The sequence below is a fragment of the Canis lupus genome, chromosome 6 (genome assembly GCF_011100685.1).
Source record: "Canis lupus familiaris isolate Mischka breed German Shepherd chromosome 6, alternate assembly UU_Cfam_GSD_1.0, whole genome shotgun sequence".
In the NCBI taxonomy this organism is placed as follows: domain Eukaryota; kingdom Metazoa; phylum Chordata; class Mammalia; order Carnivora; family Canidae; genus Canis; species Canis lupus.
Window position 1 is genome coordinate 14,342,556 of NC_049227.1, and position 23,526 is coordinate 14,366,081.

Here is a 23,526-nt window from a genome sequence, read left to right on the forward strand (position 1 = left end):
ATGGTTGCTGCAGTTATAAGCCAGGGGTGGGTCAGTGTGCCAAGGGCACATGAGCAGGAAACCAACAATGTCTGCTACACATACAAAAATAAATGAGAAACTCAAAAGTGAATACCAAAACTAGGGCACAGAGGTAGAACCTATGCTAAGACATTTTTCGGTGGATAAATCAGGAAGCTGATAGTTGTAGCTGAATACCATCCATAGCTGCGTGGTGTCATCTAGTAGAACCGATATTAGAACAAAAAGACAAACCAGAGCTGGTTGGGCGTTTACATCAACCAAACACATTCGGCTTTCCTTTACTATACCCTAATCCTCTGTAACGGGAGTGCTTTGGTTTTCTCAGGCTGCTGTAACAAATTACCACTAACTGGAGGTGGGGCTGAAAATGACAGAATCGGTTCTCTCACAGTTGTAGAGGCCACAAGTCCAAGATCAAGGGGTTGGTAGTGTTGGCTTCTTCTGGAGGCTCTACTCCTCTCCCTTAGCTCCTGCCGGTTGCCAGAAATTCTTGGCATTCCTGAAGTTGTAGACAGAGCACTGCGATTTTCTGTTTCCATCTTTGTGTGACCTTCTCCAGGTGTGCTCTCCTCTTCTTATAAGGAAACCCATCATTTAGGGACCACCCTAAACCCAGATGACCTCATCTCAAGACCCTTCCCTGATGACATCTGCAAAGAAAACCCTGCTTACAAATAAGGCCACATTCTGAGGTTCCAGGGGACATGAATTGGGGGGTGGTGTGGGATACCATTTGACCATAAGTACTTATTAGCATCTGCATTTCTACAAATGAGAGAACTGAATTGCCCAAGATCACACGGTGGGTGGGTGGAAGATGGATGACTTCACCCCAGGTTTATAGGACATCACAGTGCTCAGACTCTCCCCAGACCTGCTGGAGGGGCTATGGAGCTATTGGGAGCCTCTGAGAAAAGACTCCCAGTAAGAGCAGCTCAAGGTGGGTCAGACACGACTCATGCTTGAAAAATATTTAGAATGCATAACTGAAATGAATATTCCCCAAAGACCTCAAATCCAGGCTGTAGATGCAAATAGAGCATTTCTCTTTCATGACTACCTGATGGGGACTTTTGCTCTGGAAAACTGGTGTGAGCCAGCCAAGATCAATGGTGCACAGTTTGTGCTTCTGTCTACTGCTGCTGTCCTTGGCACTAGAAAAACCCTCAGCCACAATCAATTTTATATTTTATTGCCTTTTTACCTGGTTCTCCAACAATTTCAAGTACACTGGAGCATCTTTTCTTCTTAATGGTCTGTCCTCCTGAAATTTATTTTTGGAAACAAATGAGTAAACAAAAGAAACCAAACCTAGCTTGATCCCAATAACTCTGAACCAGACAAAGTGGGTCCTCTTTTTAGGTTCTTTGCCACTTCCAAGGCTTCAAAAGGGTCTTATGAGTCATTCGTTTGTTGGCTTTTGTGGAAGTATTTATGTAGAGCCACTGAGTAGCACAAACCGTGGAGCAAGGTTGGGATTTTTTATGAATGTGGTCTCTGACCCCAACTACCTATCTCCTCTTAAAAGGGAAACGATAGGACTTTCTGGAGCTGCCCACTCATTTGGCCTGGTTTTCAATGCCCAAATGACAATTTTTCACCCTTATCCTCATCTTCAGTCAAAAACACAGAAAACAAAACACAAGGACAGAATTCTAAACTCTAAGGGGGAAAATCTAGGTCCCAGAGCAATGCATTAGTCAAACCTGAAAAGTGACTGTCTCCAAACAGAATGACAAATTTTCATCTATATTATATTATCTTAGCTGCCCTACAATGCTGACACCAACTACCAGGAGTGAGGTCGAATTTCACAGTTAAGACTGTCCTCACTTCAGATGCTAGCTGCAAGCTCAGAAGTCCCCAGGCCACCTGCACTTCTGACCATCTGGCTACAGATTCATGGCCCGTGGCTGTTCCCTCAGGTTCAATAATTCATAAGAACAACTCCTAGAACTCAAGAAAGCACTGTGCTGACTTCTACTGTTTTATTATGAAGGATACAAATTAGGGCCAGCTGAAAGAAGAGACCCATAGGGCAAGGCTGGGAAGAAGAGCCCAAAGGCAAGCTTCTGTGTCCTCAGATCTTCATGTTTCCCACACATAGACATCTGATTACCAACCCAAAGTGTGCTGAGCTTTGGTGTCTAGAGTTTTTACTGGGGTTTCATTATATAGGCATGGTTGATTCAATCACTGCTGGTCACATGATTGAATTCCATCCAGCCCAGAGGTTGGCTGATGTCGCCTGACCAGGAGCCCCAACACTGTCATCACACAGTAGGTCCTTCTGGCATGGCCGGGGCCCCCGTCTGCACCATTGTGCTAGCATAAACTCAGGTGTGGTCTGAGAGGCCCACCATGAATAATGGACACTCCTCTGTCAATTGGGAAATTGCAAGGATTCAGACACCCCTTCTCAGGAACCAGAGACAGAGGTCAGCTAGATGCATTGACATCAACACACTCTTATATAATCTACAGGACCTAGATTTTAAAAAGTGTTCTCTCTTCTCTCTCATTGATAAGAATCTTTTGTTTTTTACTTCATAAAGACAAGGATCCCTGTTTGCTGGACTCTGATTTACAGGATGGGCTGGGAAGGGAGCCCGAGAGTCGGCTTGGAAAGGAGTTGGGGCCGGGGTGGGCAGCTGAGAGGGGTAAGTTTGGGCCAGGACGGCCTTGGGAGCAGCAAGGTGCCAGGAACAGGTGGGAGGGAGCTTTAAGAAGTGCACACCATGCGAGGGGGTTAAGTTAGATTGCCTGTAATATGTGTGGAGAAACATGACGGCACTTAGGAACAAAATTCATTTTCACTTGTGACAGTGGACCTGTTCTTTAAAATACCTTCTCCTTCACCTTCATATTGCAAGTGGGAGCCAGTTCAAATGTGTGTGTGCGCTTCCAGCTGGAGTATAGACAAGAAAGGCATGTGCTGGGGCTGGCAGGAGTCCAAGGATGAAAGTGCAAAGGCCCTGGGGCTCGAAGATGGGTGGTCTGGTCGTGGATGTAATCCGTGCTCTTTTCTGTACAACTGGATTCCTCTTGGTGCTGAGTATGGGGCAAGGAAGGAAAACACATCAACAGGATGGTAGGAACTGAGGAGTTCCATCACGAGTCGGGGGCCAAGGGCAGCACTGGGATCCTCATCTGCAAAACGGGGACTGGCTTACTCTGAGCATGTTGGCACCGCAGCATTCTCCTTTGGAACCTATTTTAGGGAGTACCCACAGGCTCTCCTTTGCTCTATCTGCATTTTTTGCCTAGTGGATGTTTTCTAGACACTCAAGAAGCTGGTAGATAAAGAACAGCTCCTGTCTTCCCTGCCATCATCCTGATGCCATTCTGAGTTGTCCCCAAGGCCCCCCCAGTGGGAGCCGTGCTCCTCTTGTCCCCAGCGGTGACTAGTTCACTAAGCACCCTGTGTTCTCGGCCTCCCCAGCCTTGTTTCCCCTTGCCCTGCCATGTTTTCTGGGATCACCTCCCAAATAAACCACTTGCACAAAGATCCTGGTCTCAGCATTGGCTTCCAGGGAAGCCCAAGCCAAGATGTGAAATTATCCTGAGGTTGAGATCCTAGGTCAGAGGGCTCAGCACAGCGCTGGTGCATAGGAAGCCTTGTTGACTACCAGGTGCAATCCTAACCCTCGAATGGGTGGGATTTGCAGGGAGGTGAGCCTTGGAGACAGTTGGGAGAGGTCCAGGTGGAAGGGCGCTGGCGGGGGGGGGGGGGGGGGGGGGGGGGGGGGGGGTTGGGGGCGTGTCAAGGCAGGAGGAAAGAGCGCCCTCTGGGGGTGAGAGGAAGAGGTGCCTGAAGAGTGGATGAAGGGTTGACCAACTTCACCCACCCAGGAGCACAGAGATCTTTACCCTTCTAAACTCCTCACTCCTAAGGGGATGGGCTTAATTTCTCAGAGTCTGTGTTCACGGTCCCTCAGCTCTGTGCAGTTCCGTTTTCCTGGTCCCTGACCCACAGTTCAGGTAGCACAGGTGGGCTCCTTCACCTGGAGCTACAATACTCTTTTCCCCTTTTACTGTTATTCCTGTTATTTATGATCACCTCAAGCATAAAGCTTTATTGTAATCAGAGCAGCATCTTATATCTCTAGACCACCTTTCATCTGACACTTGTCTGACACTCACCAAAGACACTGGAAACTTTAAAGAAGCCACACAAAGCTCTCCTTGGCTCCACCCTCCTCTTAAAGGCAAGTGTCAGGGGCAGGAAAGGAAACAGATCAGATCACATATTTACTCACCAGCCTCCCTGGCTTCTCACAACAAACCACTAAGGGAGGAATTATAAGCCCCAATTTGCAGATATAGAAAAGAGCTTCCTGGAACAAATTTACTGGTTTCTCAGCTCAAGATCATGTGACCCAGACCACACATTCCCAAAAGGCTTCCCACGCGGGCTTGCGACATCTCCAGATGAAGCATACGGACTACGTTAGAAGGAAGACACATTTCCTCCTACTGCTGTAAATCGACCCACGCCGCCTTCCTGCATAATGAATCAACGTCTTTTTAACATAAGCCCTCTAATCGACGTGGGAAAAGCACGATTGTATCACACTGTGTTTAGTTAAAAGAGTTCATTTCTCTCAGGAAAATATTTTAAAATACACAATTTTGTGGCAGTTTTCAGCATGTTGTCACACTCAAGTGTGGGAACCTTACAATGGAGCTCTAAAAATATTGTATTATATATTCGAACATTGCTAAAAGAGTAAATCTTAAAAGCCCTCATCACGAGAAAAAATTTCTGTTAACTGTGTGGTGGTGATGGATGTTAACCAAACCGAACTAACTGTGGTGAGCATTTCGCAGTATGTGAGTACACCAAATCATTATGCTGTACACCTAAAACTAAGAAAATGTTACATGTCAATTATATCTCAACACTGGAGGGGAAAAAAGAAGCGAGATTCTCTAAAAGTAAACATCCCTGTATCATGAGATAATAAAACAAAACGAAGTAACAACTTTTGGGAGGAAGATTTTATTTATTCATTCATGAGAGACACAGAAAGAGGCGGAGACAGAGGCAGAGGGAGGAGCAGGCTCCCTGCTGGGAACGTGATGTGGAACTTGATCCCAGGACCCCAGGATCACGCCCTGAGCCAAAGGCAGCTGCTCAACCACTGAGCCACCCAGGCGTCCCAAGTAACAACTTTCTTAGCTCCAGACTGCAGGGGAACAGACTGTGGGGTTGGGTTTGGCCTGCAGGCTGGAGTTTGCTAACCCTTACTGTGGTCGATTACATTACCAAGAAAAAAAAAAAGGGAAGTGGCCCTGGCCACTCCTGATTCCCAAGAGACCCTCTCTCAGGCCTCTCCCTCATGCCTTTTATTCTGTCTTGGGTTGAGGACCCCAGAAGCAGACCCCCCCAAAAAGATTTGAGGGCAAGCGGTTTACATAGAAGTGGTCCTAGAACATCCCGGTCAGAGAGCAAGGAAGTTGGACAGAGAATGAAGGCAACGAGTAACGGTTTTCCCATGATCCAGTTACCATGGTAAGCAGCTGGAAACCAGCTGGGGACCCCTGGGAGACAGGTGGAGCACACCTCAGATTACCTACCCTGCTATACAGGTGAGTGACTTGGGGTGGGTGATCACCCTCCAGCTGTACCTGCTATTAGCTGAGAGCTGCTCGTGTGAGCCACAGAAAGCCTCTAGGTGGGGAGTCCCGGGTGGCTGCAGATGGCAATGGTGCAGACTTTGTAGCCAGAAGTGTGAGCACCAGGGGACATGAGCGGGGGCCCTGATGGCCTCTCCTGTTAACAGCTTCTTCTGGAGCATGCACCTCCTTATTCAAAACAGCTCTCCTCTTCCTCAAAATGGCTAATCTCAGTTAGTGAGCTCACATTAGGAAACTGTACTCTATTTCCCCCCTCTCTGTGTAAAAAAACAAAATGATTCAGTTTAAATATACATTTTTTAATACATTTTGACAAGGCCAAGAATGCAAGCCCCAAGAGGGCAGGAATGAAACCAACCAGTTGTTTCTACCCCGTTTATTCACAGAATCTCACTCTGTCCAAAGGCTCAATAACAAAGCCACAGAAACAAAACTTTCCATTCTGAGGTGGGCAGTGAAAGAAGGAGGAGGCCGAGGTGGCGGCAGCTGGTCAAGCCTCTACCACTGTTCCTTTTAACAGAAGAGAAACTGAAAGAGCTGCAGCCACAGCCCAGGGTCACATGATGAGTAACAGTAGCATGTGTCATTCTCACATACCCTCGCTCCACTCAGGGGTATGTGGATTCAACACTGCAGCCCCCATGGCACTATCATCCTCCACCCTCTGGCCCTGAACAGCAGTGTTGAGACAGAGCAGGGAGTGCCACTCAGTGGGTCCCCAGACCCTCTGGTCGAATCTGCAGGCATGTGTGAGGGTCTTCTGTGCACAGAATGGAGACGAGGCAGCAATTGGTGCTGTGGCCCAGGCCCATAGTGATCTGGCATGTGCATCAGAGTCTGATTTGTGTCAAAGAAGGGTTCGGGGACTGCCAGAAAAATAGTGTAGGCCTCAGTGCACCAAGGGTGGGACAGTGAGGGTCATTTGCTTGGGTGCAAGCAGTAGAAAACACATTGTCAAAAAAAAAAAAAAGAAAGAAAGAAAAGAAAACACATTGTCTATAGAGAATTTTAAATTAATAATAAGACCAGCTAATTGTGCCAGCAATTCTACATAATGCCAATGATAAATTATTACTTCTTAAAAAATATCTTTGATTGGTCTAAGTGCAAAACAATTGCTGTGGTTACTGCTGGGTTTTAATAATATATATGTGAGCCTCAGATTAGCACATTTTTATTACTTGAAATTTAATAAATATTGTATTCTACGGGGAAGTTAGTTCAGTTCCACAGTCCACCCCAAACACGCACCAACTCATCTACACAGCATGTTCAGTTCAAGAGTATGTTGCCATGGGAACAAGACAAGGATGCTTGTTTCAGCACTTCCACTGGAGCACCTGGCCAAGGCAATTAGGCAAGAAAAAGAAAGAAAAGGCATCCATATTAGGAAAAAAAATGTAAAACAATCTATATTTGCAGATGACATGATCCTAAGGAATCTACTAAAATCCACTTTTAAAACTAATAAACAGGGATCCCTGGGAGGCACAGCGGTTTGGCGCCTGCCTTTGGCCCAGGGCGCGATCCTGGAGACCCGGGATCGAGTCCCACATCGGGCTCCCGGTGCATGGAGCCTGCTTCTCCCTCTGCCTGTGTCTCTGCGCCTCTCTCTCTCTCTGTGACTATCATAAAAAAAAAAAAAAAAAAAAAAAAACTAAAAACTAATAAACAATTTTGGCAGGATTGAGAGACATAAGATCATTATAGAAAAATTGATCATAATTCTACTAGCAATAAACAATATGAAAACAAAATTAAGAAAATTATTCACAATCTTAAGGAAAAAATTAAGAAAATTATTCATTTATAATAGCATCAAAAGCAGTAAAATACTTAGGGATAGATTCAACAGGTGTGTCTTGGTGGCTCAGTTAGTAAAGCAGCCAACTCTTGGTTTCAGTTCAGGTCATGATTTCAGGGTCCTGGGATACAGCCCCAAGTCAGTCTCCACACTCAGCAAGGGGTCTGTTTGGGGATTCTCATTCCCTCTCTTTCTGCCCCTCCCCTTGGCATGCACCCACTCTCTTTCTAAAATAAATAAATAAATCTTTGAAAAAAAGAATAAATTTAACAGAAGAAATGAAGACTTATACACTAAAAACTAAAAATATCATTGAAAGAAATTAAAGATCTAAATAAATGGGAAAACATCCATGTTCATCCTCCTCAAATTGATCTATGGATTTAACACAATCTTATCAAAATTTACTCTGGCTGTTTGGCAAAAATTGACAAGCTGTCTCTAAAATTGATATGGAAATTTAAGGGGCCCAGCATAGCAAAGACAATCTCGAAAATGAAAAACAAAGTTGAGGAACTCACACCTCCTGATTTCAAAGCTCACTACAAAGCTACTGTAATCAAGATATTCTGGTACCAGCTTAAGGATGGACATATACATAATGGAATAAAATTGAGACTCCAAAAATAAACCCTTACTTATAGACAACTGATTCTCAACAAAGGGGCCAGGACCATTCAGTGAGGAAAGAACGTCTTTTCAACGAGGGTGCTGGGATCTGCAAAAGAATGCATTTAGACCCCTACCTCACTCCATACACAAATAGCATATCAAAGTGGATCACAGACCTAAATGTAAGGACTAAAATTACGACCCTCTTAGAAGAGAACATGGAAGTAAATATCTGTGACCTTGGGTTATCACTGATTTCTTAGCTATTTCACCAGTTCAGAAAGTGGCAAAAGAAAAGATCAAGTGGACCACATCAAAATTAAAAATTTTCCTGCAAACAATACCATCAGGAAAGTGAAAAGAACCCACAAAATGAGGGAGAATACTTACAAATCACAAATCCGATAAGGGACTTATATCCAGAATACATAAAGAACCCTCACAACTCAATTAAGAAGTCAACCCCATGTTTTAAATGGTCAAAGAAACGGAATAGATATATCTCTAAAGAAGATATGCAGAATGGCCAATCAACACATAAAAAGATGCTCAATATCATTAGTCATTAGAGAAATTCAGATCAGCATCTCAATGAGATTCCACATCATACCCATTAAAATGGTTCTAATAGAAGAGACAGTAACACGTGTCAGCAAGGAAAGGAAAAATCAGAACACTTATACACGTTGGTGGGAACGTAAATGCTGCACTGCAGTTGCTTTGGAAAACAGTTTGGCAGTTCCTTAAAGTGTTTAATAGGACCCCGAAATCCTACTCTTAGGTGACCTACTCAAGTGAGAGGAAACAAACTTGTACATCAATGATCATAGCCTTATTTGTAGTTGTCCAAAAGTGGAAACGACCTGCATGTCCATCAACTGAAAAAGAGACCAACAAAATATGGTGTATCTAGAGAAAAGAGTGATATTTGGCCACACAAGAAATAAAAGACTGATTCATGCCATGTCATGGACGAACCTTGGAAACCTTTTGCTAAATGAAAAAAGCCAGATACAAAAGTCCATCGATGGTGTGATTCCTTCAGTAGAAAATGTTCAGAATAGGCAAATCTGTAGAAATAGATTAGTGGTTGGCGAGGGAGGTAGGGAAGGGTGGTGGAGGAGGGGCTTGGGTGTGGAGGGCAGAGAATGACTGCCAGTGGGTACAGGGTTTGTTTGGGGAGTAGTTAAAAAGTTCTCAAATTAGGCTATGGTATGATTACACAAGGTCAGTAGAGATCCATACCAAAAACCATTGAACTGTACCCTTTAAGTAGGTGAACTTGATGGTATACAAATTATATCTCAATAAATAAAGTTCCTAAAGGTTCAGAATTGTTGAAGCTCATTTGAGACTGGTTCTTGTCTGTGACCCCACAGCACTGCATACTTTTGTCTTTACCCAGCAGATTTCTAATGAATAACAATAGCACAGTGATTATAAAGAACAAAACAACTTGAATTACTTCATTTCTGCCATTCTTGTGGCCGCTTGGAGTTGTCATTTATGTTTAAAATTTAAAACAGGGAAACAGGGTGCTTCATGAGCTGTAATATTTATCTCATTAAGCACACATTTTAGTTCACATGTGAAATATTTTCCTGAATTTGAATAACATCTTTAAAATTGCAATTCATTCTTTCTATAACCGGTCATTGTTTTGAAACCAAAACCAAACAAATAATGATTGTTACTGATCATAATATAATTGTACCTGAGATTAATTCTGAAGTATAGAGGATAGTGTTTACAAATGATCTGCTCTGGCTGTCAGATACGCTGGTGCTGTTGCTGGAGGTGGGACATGTGGCAAAGGGTTGGAATGTCACACTCTAAAGAAACTAGCTGCACTCACAGAAATACAGGCAGGCCCGATGGAACTTCATAGTTATTAATAGAATATTGATATATTTCATGTGTTGGTCAAGTACTTTAACATAGGGTGGGCCATTCGCACATCGTACTTTGATCGTGGTATCCCTTAAAACAAAAGTTGGTGCTGAAAAAAGTAACGTCTATACGGGATACGTAGAGGCACATGCGTGTACAAGAGTGTGCATTTGGTTGTTTGGTGTTTCTTGTTTGGTTTTGATTTTGCTCTGTGTGTCCCTCTTGGCAACTCCCAAGTGGGTGTCTCGGACAATATGCCAAATGAAACCCTCCTACCTTGACAGTGTCCAGCGTATTCATCATGTGTGTTTATTTCTCAGCTCAACATTTCAAGCCATGTCGTTCATTCCCAGCATTTGCTTCTGTCTCATCAACCCGGGGGCAATTTTTTCTCCTGCCCACCTTCCATCGTTCCTCCTTTCCTTGCTCCTTGCAAACTTCCCTTCTTTATTCTCCCAGCTATTAATCTGTGATTCAAAGTTGCCAAGTTTCTCTGTGTTCTGACACCCTGAACTCAGCCATTTCAGTGGAAACATTTCAAACAGACTCGAGTCTTTGATTAAGGTAATCAAAGGTCAAAAACACAAATCTTCTGCTCTGCATATGCTTAAGTTCAAAGTAGATAACAATGCGCTTAATTTTATAGAATGTAAAACATTCACAGGCTTACGCTTAAAGGGATTAGATAAGTGCATGCCTAGAAAGACACGACTAGTTGTCACATAACGGTCCCACGCTGGAGTCGATATTGATAAGTGACAGGTGCTTTCCACATCAGTCATGGAGGGCTGCTTAATTCTTCATTGGCTGGGGTGATCTCGGAAATGCCGGGCTCAGCTGAACGTTGGGGGAATAAGCTGAAGTGTGTTATGCACACAGATACTGAGAGATGCCTCATAAAAACCCAGACTACTATAAAACAGTTTGAGAACCACTGGTGTGTAGATGACTATATCGAAAGTGGCCAATTCTATAAGCCACCACATTCGTATTTTTAATGAGCCCTGACTTTGGTGTTCAAACATTGTGTGCTAAAAACAGACATAACTCAGCCATTTGTATTACTTGGGTGTTTCCAGTTGCTCTCTCTAAAAGCAAAGGGAGGGGAAAACGCAATTGGCAGGCATGGTGATGGATGAGCAGGACTACATATTTTCCATTTTTAAACAGGGGGACTGGAAGCACATATTGGGCCACTCTTACGGCCTGTGCGGAGAGAATGGACTCCACTTGATGAAGCACCTTTCAAGCCTCAGGTAACCCAGAGCGTTTTAGAGCCTAATCAGTTACATGCTGGTAATACAGTCCCTGAAGACAAACAAAGCATCCATTATGTGCTTGCTGCAATAGCTCACACACATTTCTGGTCATTACTGCGATTATTCATTATTTATGCGGAGCCACAAGCACATACGCCACACTGTAAAATGGATGTAATGTGCCAATTACCCTAATGTTGATTAACCGAGAAAGAAAATGGTCAAGTTTTGGAGACCGTCATCTATCCCCTTGGAAAGGGGAAAAAGGGACAGAGCACGGCAGTCTGCAGTGATTGGGTTGGTTCTATATTTTCCCGACATCTGCCTACCGCACAAGATGGCACCTCCATGGCCCATCATGAGGCTGCCCTCCTGGGTTCAGACCAAAAGCCCTAAGTTCACTGCAGCACTGGTGCTATCACAAGTCATAGTACTGTCATTTTGCCCATTTTCTGCAGACGTGCCTCCCCATCAATACTGTGGCAGAGTGAATTTCAAGGTACCTTTTCCCCCATGAGATATATAGATGGCTATCATCATATTTCATAGCTCAAGCAATTGAAAACTGTTGAATGTATTTTACCAGCCTACAGATGGGAACATTTCCTCCTGGATTCAAGCCATGCTTTCTGCAGGAATTAAAGAAAGAAAAAAAAAAAAAAAAAACAAGTCAAGGGTCATTTAAGGTGTTTGGCACACCAGGAAAGTAAATGGATCTTTCAGCGGGTTGTTTTTTCCATCCGTGTGGGGTAATGTGGATCCACGGATGCCCTTCTGAATCATCTCTGCATAGGGAGATGGCATGGTAGCAGTCTGAAATGAAGAGGAATGAGCTCCAAGGAGCAGAGAGCAATAATAGCAGGGAAGTACAAAATACGTAAAACATAATTAAAGGCCTGGAAGGTTGTTTTGCTCTTGATGCTATTTTGGGGGGTGTTAATATATACAATGGCAGTGAGGTGTGGCATCTGGGAGAAAAGCAATATATTAATTCTCAGATCAATAGTTTGTGAAATGCCTTTTTGCCGTCCCAAGCGTGCGACTGTTGCAGTGATAAGGAGTGATTTTCTTGGAGTTGAAGACAGCCACCACAGGATGAGATTGCTCTCTGGAGGGGAGAGGTGGAGGGAGGGGGAGCGCCAGCCAGGGAGGGGTCATTTAAGAGCTAGGCCCTCATCATCCCCTGGGTTCCTGCTCTCATTCTGTTTTGCTCTCAGTGCAATATAGAAATGTCTCAAAACACAGCATTGCGACTGGGTCCGAGGGGCGGCTCTAGGTAACGCCAGCCTCTCATTTTCCCTCCTGATCTCTTGTCGGGGCTCCAGCAGCTATTAACCTGTTGTAGATAGATAAAATTACTCGGTGGGGGAGGAGAATCAAAGGTGGGAGTTTGGGCGGCTAGACTGAGACTTATTTGGGGGACCATGATGAGAAAAGGGGGGGCTTGGCAGACAAAGCTGACAATTAGGGGAATGGAATGAATATAATGAACCGTATCCACTGTGCAGCTATGGCATGGGACCCTGCTGTTCACGTCCCGTTTCTAAGATGTTTGGGGTGACCCCATCAAGGGAAACTTTGTTGTGAACACCTCCCCAAGCAGCCCACAGCCTCCAGGGGAGATCACTCTGGGGGCACCTGTGGCTCCAGCTGGGGCCCACTCCTTCAGCATTTATCCCCCTGCTTGTTGGCTCTCCTCTGCTTTCCCTGTGAAAGCACCCCCTCCCAAAATCACCCCTGGGAATCTCGCCTCTGCTCAGATGGGGAAGGAGCACTGGCAGCTGTGCCTGGACACAGGCTCTGCTTTCCTTTCTCTGGGGTCTGCTGTGGTTCTCTCAATAGTTGGACAGAGAGGATAGACCGGGATCCTGACAAGGACCAGACCTGAGTCTCAGGCTGTCCTGGCAAACACTGAATGCCACAGCACGCCCTGCAGAGATAGATGTGACACAGGCCCCCAGGAAGAGCCCACCGAGGTATGCCAGGTGACCCCCCAGCACAGGTTGCAGGTGGACTTTGGGGCTGGGTAAGACTATGGCAGACACTTCCCCAGGCCAAGAGGGAGCTGGCTAGGCTGGATGTGCAGATGTGCAGGTGCAGGAGCCAGATGTAGGGCTGAATTCCAGCAGAGGGAGCGGCAAACTGAGAAAGAGACCCAAGGAGTCAGAGGTCAGAGGCTGGGGACCCCAAGCTTCCTGGTGGCCCCCCAGGTCCCACAAGCCACTCTTCTCCCACACACCCCGATGCCATCCAGGCAGAATGCAGAGGGAGGGGCAGCTATAGGAGGCACTAGATGTTTTTATTCCAGAACACCTGAAAGCACTGTGAAATTACTGCACCCGGCTACATTTTAAGGCAGAGAGAGCTAAAATGTTATTTGTCCTACCAACACGGAGGAGGAGATGGAAGGAAGACAAGATGACTTCCAGCCAAAACAGCGAGCACACGTTTGCTGGTGTCAGTGACCCTGTGGCCCCAACACCCGCCCACGGATTGTGTCAACTTGAACGCAGGGGCTGTGGGCACTCAGCCAACCAGTTCTCTCCCTGTGCTTTATTATTCAGAGATCCCCTACCTAGCCTCTTGTAGACATCATATATTTTATTATGAGAGAATTACATGGGAGCTCCTGGGTGGCTCAGTGGTTGAGTTTCTGCCTTTGGCTCAGGGCATGATCCCTGGGTCCCAGGATGGAGTCCCATATCGGGCTCCCTGTGAGGAACCTGTTTCTCCCTCTGCCTCTGCCTCTGCCTCTCTCTCTGTGTCTCTCATGAATACGTAAATAAAATCTTAAAAAAAAAAAAAAAGAATTGTATGAATATGGAAAGACACGTCTTCCAGTGGTGGATGCTCTGGGAAAAGCAAAATCACTTATTTGGGTCTTGTTCACTGTTTTCCTAGCTGAACTCGTTAGCAATGATCATTTTTTGACCAAATCCAGCTTTCAGATCATTCTGCCATAAAACCTAATGCAACCCAGTTCCCTGCACAGCATTTAGCTATTTTGGTAGCTGGGGTCTTCATGGAGAGTGTATGTGACACGCACTGACCTCTTTCCTAGGCCGGCTGCACGGTTACCATCCTGCCTCCCTGTTCTCACCGACTCATTTCACTCGTTCTCAAGAGCGTGTGTCTTCCTCTTTCTTAGACTTTTTCATGTGGTTGTAGTACATTCTCGAGGAATCTCCTTTTTTTATTTTTTTTTTCTGAGAAGTGCTTGAGAAGTAAATTTCCAAAATCCCTGCATGTCTAAGAATGTGTTTATTTTGTTCTCACACTTGATTGATTGTCTGGTTGAATACGGAACTCCACGTTTAAAGTAAATCTCCCCGAGAACGCTGGAGCATTACTTCATTATCTCTTTGCTGGAAGATAATCCAGTGCTGCTGATGAGAACCCGGAGTCCCACCTGATCCTTGGCATTGGCACACATTTTTTTTTTTTTTTCCTCTCTCTTTCTGGAAGATTTTAGAGTCTTCTCCTTTCCGGCCTTTTTCCTTCCTTCCCTGAAATTTCGTGAGCATGAATCCAGGTGCAGGTCTTTTTTCACTCTTTACAGGGGTCCTCACCGGGCACCCCTCCACCGTGTAGATATGTCACTCCTGGGCACAAACATTACTAGATACTCTTTTTTTTTTTTTTTTAAGACTTTATTTATTCATGAGAGAGACAGAGACATAGGCAGAGGGAGAAGCAGGCTCCCTATGGGGAGCCTGATTCCAGAACCCTGGGATCACGTCCTGAGCCAAAGGCAGATGCTCAACGACTGAGCCACCCAGGCGCCCCAACTAGATATTCTTTTGTGATTTCTCTCTTCCTGCCTGGAATGCTTCTTCAGTGACCCTTGGTTCTTTTGAGTTGATCATATAACGTCTCAACTTGTCTCTCACACTTTTCATTTCTTCGTGGATTCTATTTTATTTATTTTCCAGCCTAGGAGATCCCATTGGCATCTCACAGTCCCTCTATTGTGCCATGTTTGCTTATTCTTGTATTTTAGCAGTCGCTCTTCGTACGTGCTTAAGCTGGCCCTCTCTGCAGGAGGAGAGCAATGGAATCTATTCTGACTTTATGGGTTTGATTTCTGCTGGAATCTCTCTGAGGATAGTCAGTCACCAGAGGGTTTTTTTTTTCAGGGCGGGGGGTCATTATGTTTCCTCCCTTCCCTGTGTTATGCCTCTGCACACATAGGAGACACTGGCCTATTTGCTCAGAAAGTCCCCTCTTTCAAGCCACTGGTTTCTGACCACATTTCCAAAGGCCCAGGTTGACAAATGTTTTCCGACCTCCTTACCTAAAGGCTGGTGGGGGCTCTCTGTGGCAGAGGTGGCACACCAGTAGCTTGACTTTTCTCCAGGGCAGCGCTGTGCAAAATCTGGCCAGTGGACCCCTGCCCTTCTGTGTAACAGAAATCAAAACTGATCACTTAGAAACTTTTACAGCATCTTGACATTGCCAAGAGAACCAAGCATGATTGGCAATATCTTGAGTATCTTTTTAAATTTCATTTTCTAGTAATTCCTTTGATTATTATTTTTTATAAAAGTACCAGTCCCTAACAGATAAGAAACTTTTTTTGAGAAGGTTGAGGGCCAGGGAATGTCTTCTATAATAGATGGTTGAGGAGACACTGCTTTGTGGGGCCCAAGTCAGGAGAGGTCTAGGTAGGCTGTCCCTCTGATCAATGTCACATGAGGAGGGATCTTCTTGAACCACTGTCCCCATTCTGAGAGCCCTTGACACTCAGAGCAGGTTTCCTTAGAAATATTTCTTTGGCCTTAAAATTTTAAATTTTGGGGGCACCCGGGTGGCTCAGTGGTTGAGGGTCTTCCTTCGGCTCAGATTGTGATCCCGGGGTCCTGGTATTGAGTCCTGCATCAGGCTCCCCGCAGGGAGCCTATAACCTATGTCTCTGCCTCTTTCTGTGTGTCTCTCATAAATAAATAATCTTAAAAATTTTTTTTTAATTTTCTAGTAGCAATGTTAAAAAAGCAGGTGAAATTCATTTTGGTAACATCTGTTATTTAATTGAACATATCAAGAAGACTTATTTCAACAAGCAATATCAAAATTATGAATGAGATATTTTGTAGTCCCTTTTTTACAAACTAAGTCTTCCAAACCTGGTGTGTCTTTTACAGGTATAGTACCCAAATTCAGACACTAAATTTTCCTTGAAAATATTTGACCTCTATTTAGATTTTACAAAATTTACCGTTGAGAAAGCAGATTAATATATTCAGATTGCTCCCAATATACTTACAAGTTTTCCAGTTGAAATCAAGTACCAGTTTTTAGATTTTATTTGAAGTTAGCTAAAATCAAATAGAATTTTAATTTCCATTTCTTATTCACATCAGCTGCATATCAAGTGCCGAACAGCCAAGTGTCTGGTGGCCGCCACACGGGACCACACAGTTCTGTCTTCATAGGGGTTCAGGTTCCACAGTATGTGCATTTGTCAAAATTTATTTCTTGACATAGTTAAAATCTTTAAATTTTACCTTAAACAAACAAACCTCCATCTAATGATATGCATGTATGTAAATTTTACCCCCCAAAACACCTCTAGTTAATGATATGCATGACGAAGTATTTAAAAGTAAAGTCGCTGATGCTTCCAACTTACTCTGAAATGCATCATAAGAAATAAAGATTGATGGCTACAGGGGTAAGTAGATGGATATGTATGTAATAAATCAAATATAGCAGAATGTTCATCGTAGAATCAGGTGGCTGGGATATATGGGTATTCAGTATACAATTTTTCTAACTTGTCTGAATGCTTAAAAATTCTAATAAGGTGTTGGGGAAAAAAAGAGACATGTCTGCAATGAGCTGCACCTGCATATAATCCCACTGCTAAATCTCAAAATTACAATGTTGAGTGAAAGAAGCCAGACCCCAAAGAGAATCTAGGCATGGCTCCATTTACACAAGTTTTTGGACTTTATAGGTAAGAGGTCAGACACAATTGATCTATGCTGTCAGAGGTCAGAATGTGGTTATCTGTGATGGGGAGGATGCCTAAAAGGGGGCACAAATGAGTTCTCAGGTGTAGATGAAGTTCTATTTTTGATTATGTGTGTGGGTTACAGGTGTGTGTGTTTGTTTTGTGACCATTCACCAAGCTTTTCACAGAAATTTGCACTTGACTGTATATATAGCTCCATCATCAATTCTGTTGTTCACACTGCACATAAAGGAAACCATACCTCTTGAAACCACACTGCCTTGATGTGAAGATGTCATGGAGCGTGAGGGAGATCCCGCCCTGGTCCTAGGTGGGTCACCGGGACTAAGGGTGCGCCAGGCCTTGGCGCTATGTATTTGGGGAACTTTCTCTCTGTGTGGGTCTTGATTGCATTCTGGAACATGTTCTACAGAAAGCAAACCCGTGTTCCTCAGTCCCACCACTGCACCCCTCATGACTGCCAAGATTTCAGGTAGTCCTATGCTCCCACCACTCGCCAACATTGACTTGCCTCTTAATGGCTTCACGGATCAAATGCCTTCTCTTTATTAGCTCCAGAAACTATGCTCAGAGAACTTAAAGCACAAAACAGCGGAGCACGTTCTCTAGCTCTTACAGGGTGAATGATAAGAGCGGCAGAGAGGAGAGAAGAGGGACAAACTGAGGCAGAATAGAAGGAGATTTGTGGGGGGCCAGGGAAACTAGCAAATCAGCAGGGAGAGTAGAGTCCAAGATGCTCAGGGTGTCTGACTCATCCCAAGTTTTAGGTTCACCTTTCAGATACCCCCCCACTCCCACCCCCCCACAGGACCTTCTGGTCCATACAGTGCTTGTCCTGCAAGAGCAAGGCACCCAGAGTAAATTACTAAAGCGGGGACATCTAGAAACCACAATTTCTCTTACTAGGGTCATTCAGCAGAACTTTGAGAGCACTGGGGGTGGGGGTGGGGGGGCGGTGAGTACTCTGGGCCCAGGACAGGGAGTGGGGGAAGAAAGGCCCAGTTGGCTCTGTCACCACAAAGTGGTGACAAGGGTGACAGACAAGGGCAGGGGTCCTTGGCGGAGAGATGACCGCTGGGAAAGGCCAAGGAAGTTTCCAGAACTGAGGCTGAAAAGGGAGAGAGGCCTGGGGTGAGGGAGGAGGGAGCCCAAGGCTACAGGATTCCTTGCATCCAGCTCATTTGTGGGAAAAGCCTCGGGCCAAATCACAGGGAGGAGGTCTGGAAGTTCTTCAAAACGCAACCAATTCCTGTAAAGGACAGCCGCCTCACCCCCACCCAGAGCTGGAGAAGGGGGCATCCCTGCCCAGGGCACCACCTGGGTCCCATGGGTTCCCCGGGCCGGGGCAGGGGGACTGGGGTTAGAGCTGGGACCCGAGCTCCCGCACCCCGGGGGTGGGGGAAGGGGCCCCAGGGCCCGCCCGCTCCCCCCTCCTCCTGCCTCCCCTCCCCCCCCTCCCCTCTCCTCCTCCCCTACCCCGACCGGACCCAAACCCGCCCCGCCCCCTCTTCCTTATCTCTTTCTAACCTTTTGCATTTTTTAGTCTCATTTCCTGTCGGGTTTTGCATTTCCCTCCCCCTGCCAGCCTATGACACACTTTCTCTCCTTTTTTCTCTCTCACCTCCTCCGGCCTCGGGACTCCGGCCTGGGCGGCGCGAAGCCCCCTGCTGGCCCTGCAGCCCCGGGCGGGCGGCGCCTGGACAGCGGCCGGCCAGGCGGTGGCGCGGGGGGCCGGGGCCCGGGGGGAAGCCGGCGGCCTGCGCGGAGGAGGCGGCCGGCGCGGCTGGCGGAGCATGAGCGCCCCAGGTAGGCAGGGCGGCCGCGGGGAGGGGGGCGCGGGCGCGGCTGGGGTGCAGCGTGGGGATGCCGCTGCCTGGGGGGCGCCGTCCCAGCGGGGTGCGGGAGGCGGGGGGGTGACACGCGGGGGTGGGACGGCGCGGGGGTGGGGGGGACCGTGACGCCGCGGGCCCGGGGGGTGGGGTGGGGAGAAGTGGGGGGGTCGTGGGAGATGGCGCCGCCGGGGGGGGGGCGGTCGCGATGGGGGCGCGGCCGGGGGCAGAGCACGCGCGGGGCGGGGGCGACCTGAGAGGGCCGGGCCGGCTGGACCCCATCCCTCACCCACTCTCCCGGCCGCCCCCCTCCCCAGGCCCTCCCCTGCCATCCTGATTGCTTCCACTTTCCGCCCCACCGTGTGCCCTCCATGCCCCCCTGGGACAGTCTGCGTCCGGGTGTGTCCACCTGGCACAGCCCCCACAGCCCTCCCAGATCGGAGGGATGGACCGGGAGGGGGTCTGCGGCAGTGGCCTGGCCGGGTGCCCCTCTGTGCACCTGCCCCACAGAGAGGAAAAGAACCTTCTCTAACACCTGAAAGGACAGGAAGTTTCCAGACCACAGCGAGGAGGCCTGACTCAGACGCTCCCGAGAAGGTGGGGCCCCTGGGTGCAGAGGGGGGAAGGACAGCCTCTCCCGTGGGGAGTGTATGAACCGGGGCAGGAGGGGCCCCTCCTTTCCAGCAAAGCCAGGTGGGACCACCCCAGCACAGGGTTAGGCTGAGAGCCTCCCCCTCCCCTCCTCCCCCAGCTCTCCTAGGCTCTGGGCCACAGGGATTTGAGGGGAGTTCTCCCTCCCTGGCCTCAGAGCTCAGAGCACAGTTGGAGGGGCCACAGGGAGACACACAGGCTGTGGGGAACCGCAGCCTTCCCGGCTGCACCTGCCCTGCATGGACCCAGAGCTTTCTCTGAGCTGGGAGCTTCCCGGCACCAGCTCAGAGCGCGTCCGCAGAGGGCCGTTTGCTTAAACCTGGTCTTGGACCAAACTGACCTCTGTGCCCAGACTGCCCTAAGAGCCTTTGATTTATAGTTCAAAAAATGCATCCTGACATTTACAACTCTCTTGAAGGGATAAGGTTATCAACCTTCCAGAGAGGGAAAACGCGTTGATTAGTCGCTTGACAATTTCAGAATTTAGCCAAAACTCTCCACCTCTGTCCTTTCCCTGAATGCCCGCTTCTATCCATTCCCCCAAGGAAGTCATAACGAAATGATGGTCCTGCGGTGGGCCGGGGGTGATCTGAGGGCAGAGGGAGCCTCACTGCCCTCCAGCAAAAAGATTTGGACGTGTATGGATTATACTAGTACCGGTATCGAGAGGGAAGGCTGCTAGCCTCGCCAGTCCAGCCTTGAGTCAGCGCATGAATGATTCTTTATGTGATTTTTTCCTTAATGGTGGTAAAGTGCGTAACATAAAATTTAGTTGGGTCTGCAGTTCAGTGGCATCAGGCACATTCACAGTGTTGTGTCCTTACATCCCGAACTTTGTCATCTTTCCACTCTGAGACTCTGTCCCCCATTAATTGCTGACCCCCACTCACCTCCCCTGGTTTCTGGCATCCACCCCTCTGCGTTCTGTCTCTGTGACTCCTCCAGGGACCTCCTACAAAGGGGTTCATACAGCATTTGTCTTTTTCTCGCTGGCTGATTGCAACGATGAGTCCTCAAGGTTCATCCATACTGTAGTGGGCATCTGAATTTCCTGCCTTTTTAAGGCTGAGTAATATTCCGTTGTGTAGATGGACCTGGTTTTTGTTTTATCCGTTCATCCTCTTTTTTTTTTTTTTAAGATTTTATTTATTCATAGAGACACGGGGGTTGCGGGGGCAGAGACACAGGCAGAGGGAGAAGCAGGCCCCATGCAGGAAGCCCGACGTGGGACTCCATCCAGGGTCTCCAGGATCACACCCCAGGCTGCAGGCAGCGCTAAACCCTGCGCCACCAGGGCTGCCCTATCCGTTCATCCTTTATGTGATCTTCTAAAATGACTTGACTTGTGAACCTAACTGTTGGTCTAAAGATGAAGATCCTTGTTTGAGTTAGCCAGTGGTACTGTCTAGGTGACACTGCACTGGGCACTGTGGGGGACACATGGAAGGGATGTGAGACCCAGATGTCCTTGCCCTAAGTAGATCATGCCGTGCCATCTGTGCACACCATTGCCAGAGCATACTGAGTCTCAAACCAGTTGGAACAGAATTGAAGGGAGGAGGATGGTGGGAGGTGAGGCTGGGACATGATAGAAGGTTCTAGAATGAGACCAGTGCAGGCAGGGCAATGTCCTGGCCTAGTCTTCACTTTGCTACATAGTGTTTCTCTGCCCTCCCAAGAGGAAACTTGTTTCCCAGGACCAAAGGGCTGTGTGTCTGGTATGACGATGGCAGCAGGGAGAGGGCGGTGGAGGATGGAGGCAGCTCCTTGCAGCACCTCATGCATGGAAGGCCAACTTGGGTCCTGATGTTCAGATGATAGAGATGAAGAGGAGCTTCGGAGGTTCAGTGGAGCTCCTCAAGTCCATTTTAAAGTCCCTTTCTGCTCCCTCTTCCCTTGTGCCCGTGCTCAGCCTTGGAGGCAGTGCTCCCTATGATGGGGACAGGGTTTATAACTTCGTGTGGACCAGGATTCCCAAATGACCACCCAACACAAGCGTGACTGCTGTTGTGTGCACAATCTGATCTGTGAAACTATTTAAATAATCTAATCAAGGGAAGAAGGCAATAGGAGGTCCATGCTCCACCTTTTGGGTCTGAGGCTGGCTGGGACGGTGGGTAGATGCATCAGGCTGCAGCCCCAGATGTGGGTGCCAGTCACGACAGTTCATCTGTGCTCAGCCTGTGACCTTGGACAGCCCTGTCACGTCAGCCCTCTGAGAGTCATTTCTCCCCAGTGAAATACAGATATTAATACTGATTATTTTCAGGATCATCGGTTACACCAAGCATAAAATGAGAAAACACGAAATGTGACAAATGACAACCTTTGCTAGAATTACCGAGATCCGGGAGGAGGAAAGATCGGACACCGAGGTCCATCCCGATTGGGGGCTGGAATTCCAGCTTTCCCACACAGCCCAGCTGGGTGGACTCCCCTGCCTGGTTTCCTTGTCTGCAAACCCCACCTTCTAGGCAATTGTGTGGATATGCTGCATTATGCGATCAGCCTAGAAAATATTTGAGTGGATTTGAACATAGGGACAGAAATAAATGAAAGGAGAACTTTCAAGGTATCCTCCTAAAAACACTTCTCTTCTAAGGACAGTTGAAAGCTGCAGGTGCCCAGATACCAGCCCCGACCTGGACACGCCTCGTGGGAGGAACATGCCCTGGGCATCGTCCCCTGAACTCTTTGTGAGCTCCTCTTGCTCTGTGGGTCAGTGGTTTTAATGGGGTGACTGTTGTCAGGAGGGTAACCTCTCTGGTCATGATCTGTTTGGGGCTTTGAGATTATGATGTCACGTTTGTGTTAGGGTGCCCATGGCCCAGCGCCAAGGAGTCATAGGAGATCTGTTCCCACCCTCCTGGGGCTTGTGTGCTCTCTTCCTGCGACAGGCTCCCTCAGGCACAGGCTCTCTTCTTGTGTGCTCTCTTCCGTGGTCAGGCTCCCTCAGGCACATCTGTTGTGTCACAAAGCTGGCAGGGGGGTCATTCCTCAGTGGATGATGCTCCTCACTAGTGGCTGAGCCAGAGGGAGGGGCGTGTAACTCCATACCCCAAAAGAGGGCTCCCTCCTCCCCGTGTGGTTTCTGTTTCAAGGGTGTAGGCTTCCTTCCTGCCCCACTCCCACTCAGGAATGAGCACTCCTCATACACACTTGTAGCAGCGACAAGGTGGGGCCTCCCGTGCCCTGCCCACAGATCCTGGTGGTGCCGTAAGGCAACATCTGTCAGACTCTGTTTTCTACAGCCACTGCCACTGCCTGGTGTTGGCCCCATCTGCAAGGAGGCGAGATCCTTTAGTGGGAAGATCTGTGGTCTTGGAACCAGGCACACAGGGCATCCGCCCTGGCTCTGTGACACACCAGCTGTGTGACCTCAGGGAAGTCATCGTGACTCTGAGCCTCAATTTGAACATGTGTAAAATGGGTATAAAAAGGCCACCCCTGAATTAACATAGACCAAAGTGTTTCCAAATGAAGGTGCCCAGATGACTTCTGCTTTCAAGCTGCACTTCTGACTTGCTTACTTTTGATGGAGATGGGGGCAGGAGGTAGAACAGAGAGATGAGTTCAATACAACAGAGACCGCAGGGCTATCTCCTAATTTACAAAAAAATCAATGAGACGCAGGAATTGGCAAACTCTCCCTGTAAAGGTCCAGATAGTAAATATTTTAGGCTTTTCAAGCCAAATGGTCACTGTGGAAACCGCTCAGCTCTGTCCTTGCAGCATGAGAGCAGCTGCAGGCATGAATGAGTGTGGCCAGATTGGACAGTGGCACAAAATGGGCAGTGCCGGATTGGTCCTTGACCATAGCTTGCCAACTCCAGAATTGGGCAA

At 47.4% G+C, this 23,526-nt stretch overlaps 1 protein-coding gene across 4 annotated transcripts in view; it reads left to right on the plus strand.

The window, feature by feature from the left end:
- The first annotated feature begins 5,349 nt into the window (after positions 1-5,349).
- Positions 5,350-23,526, plus strand: part of CARD11 (caspase recruitment domain family member 11) — a 126,397-nt gene continuing 108,220 nt past the window's right edge. For 3 of the 4 annotated variants that reach the window (XM_038539598.1, XM_038539602.1, XM_038539603.1), the window contains exon 1: positions 18,921-19,009. The gene's annotated coding sequence lies outside the window, so the exon portion shown is untranslated. Of the gene's footprint in view, positions 5,617-11,140; positions 11,227-18,920; positions 19,010-23,526 lie in introns of those variants that run through there. The other variant, XM_038539600.1, reaches the window with a different exon arrangement.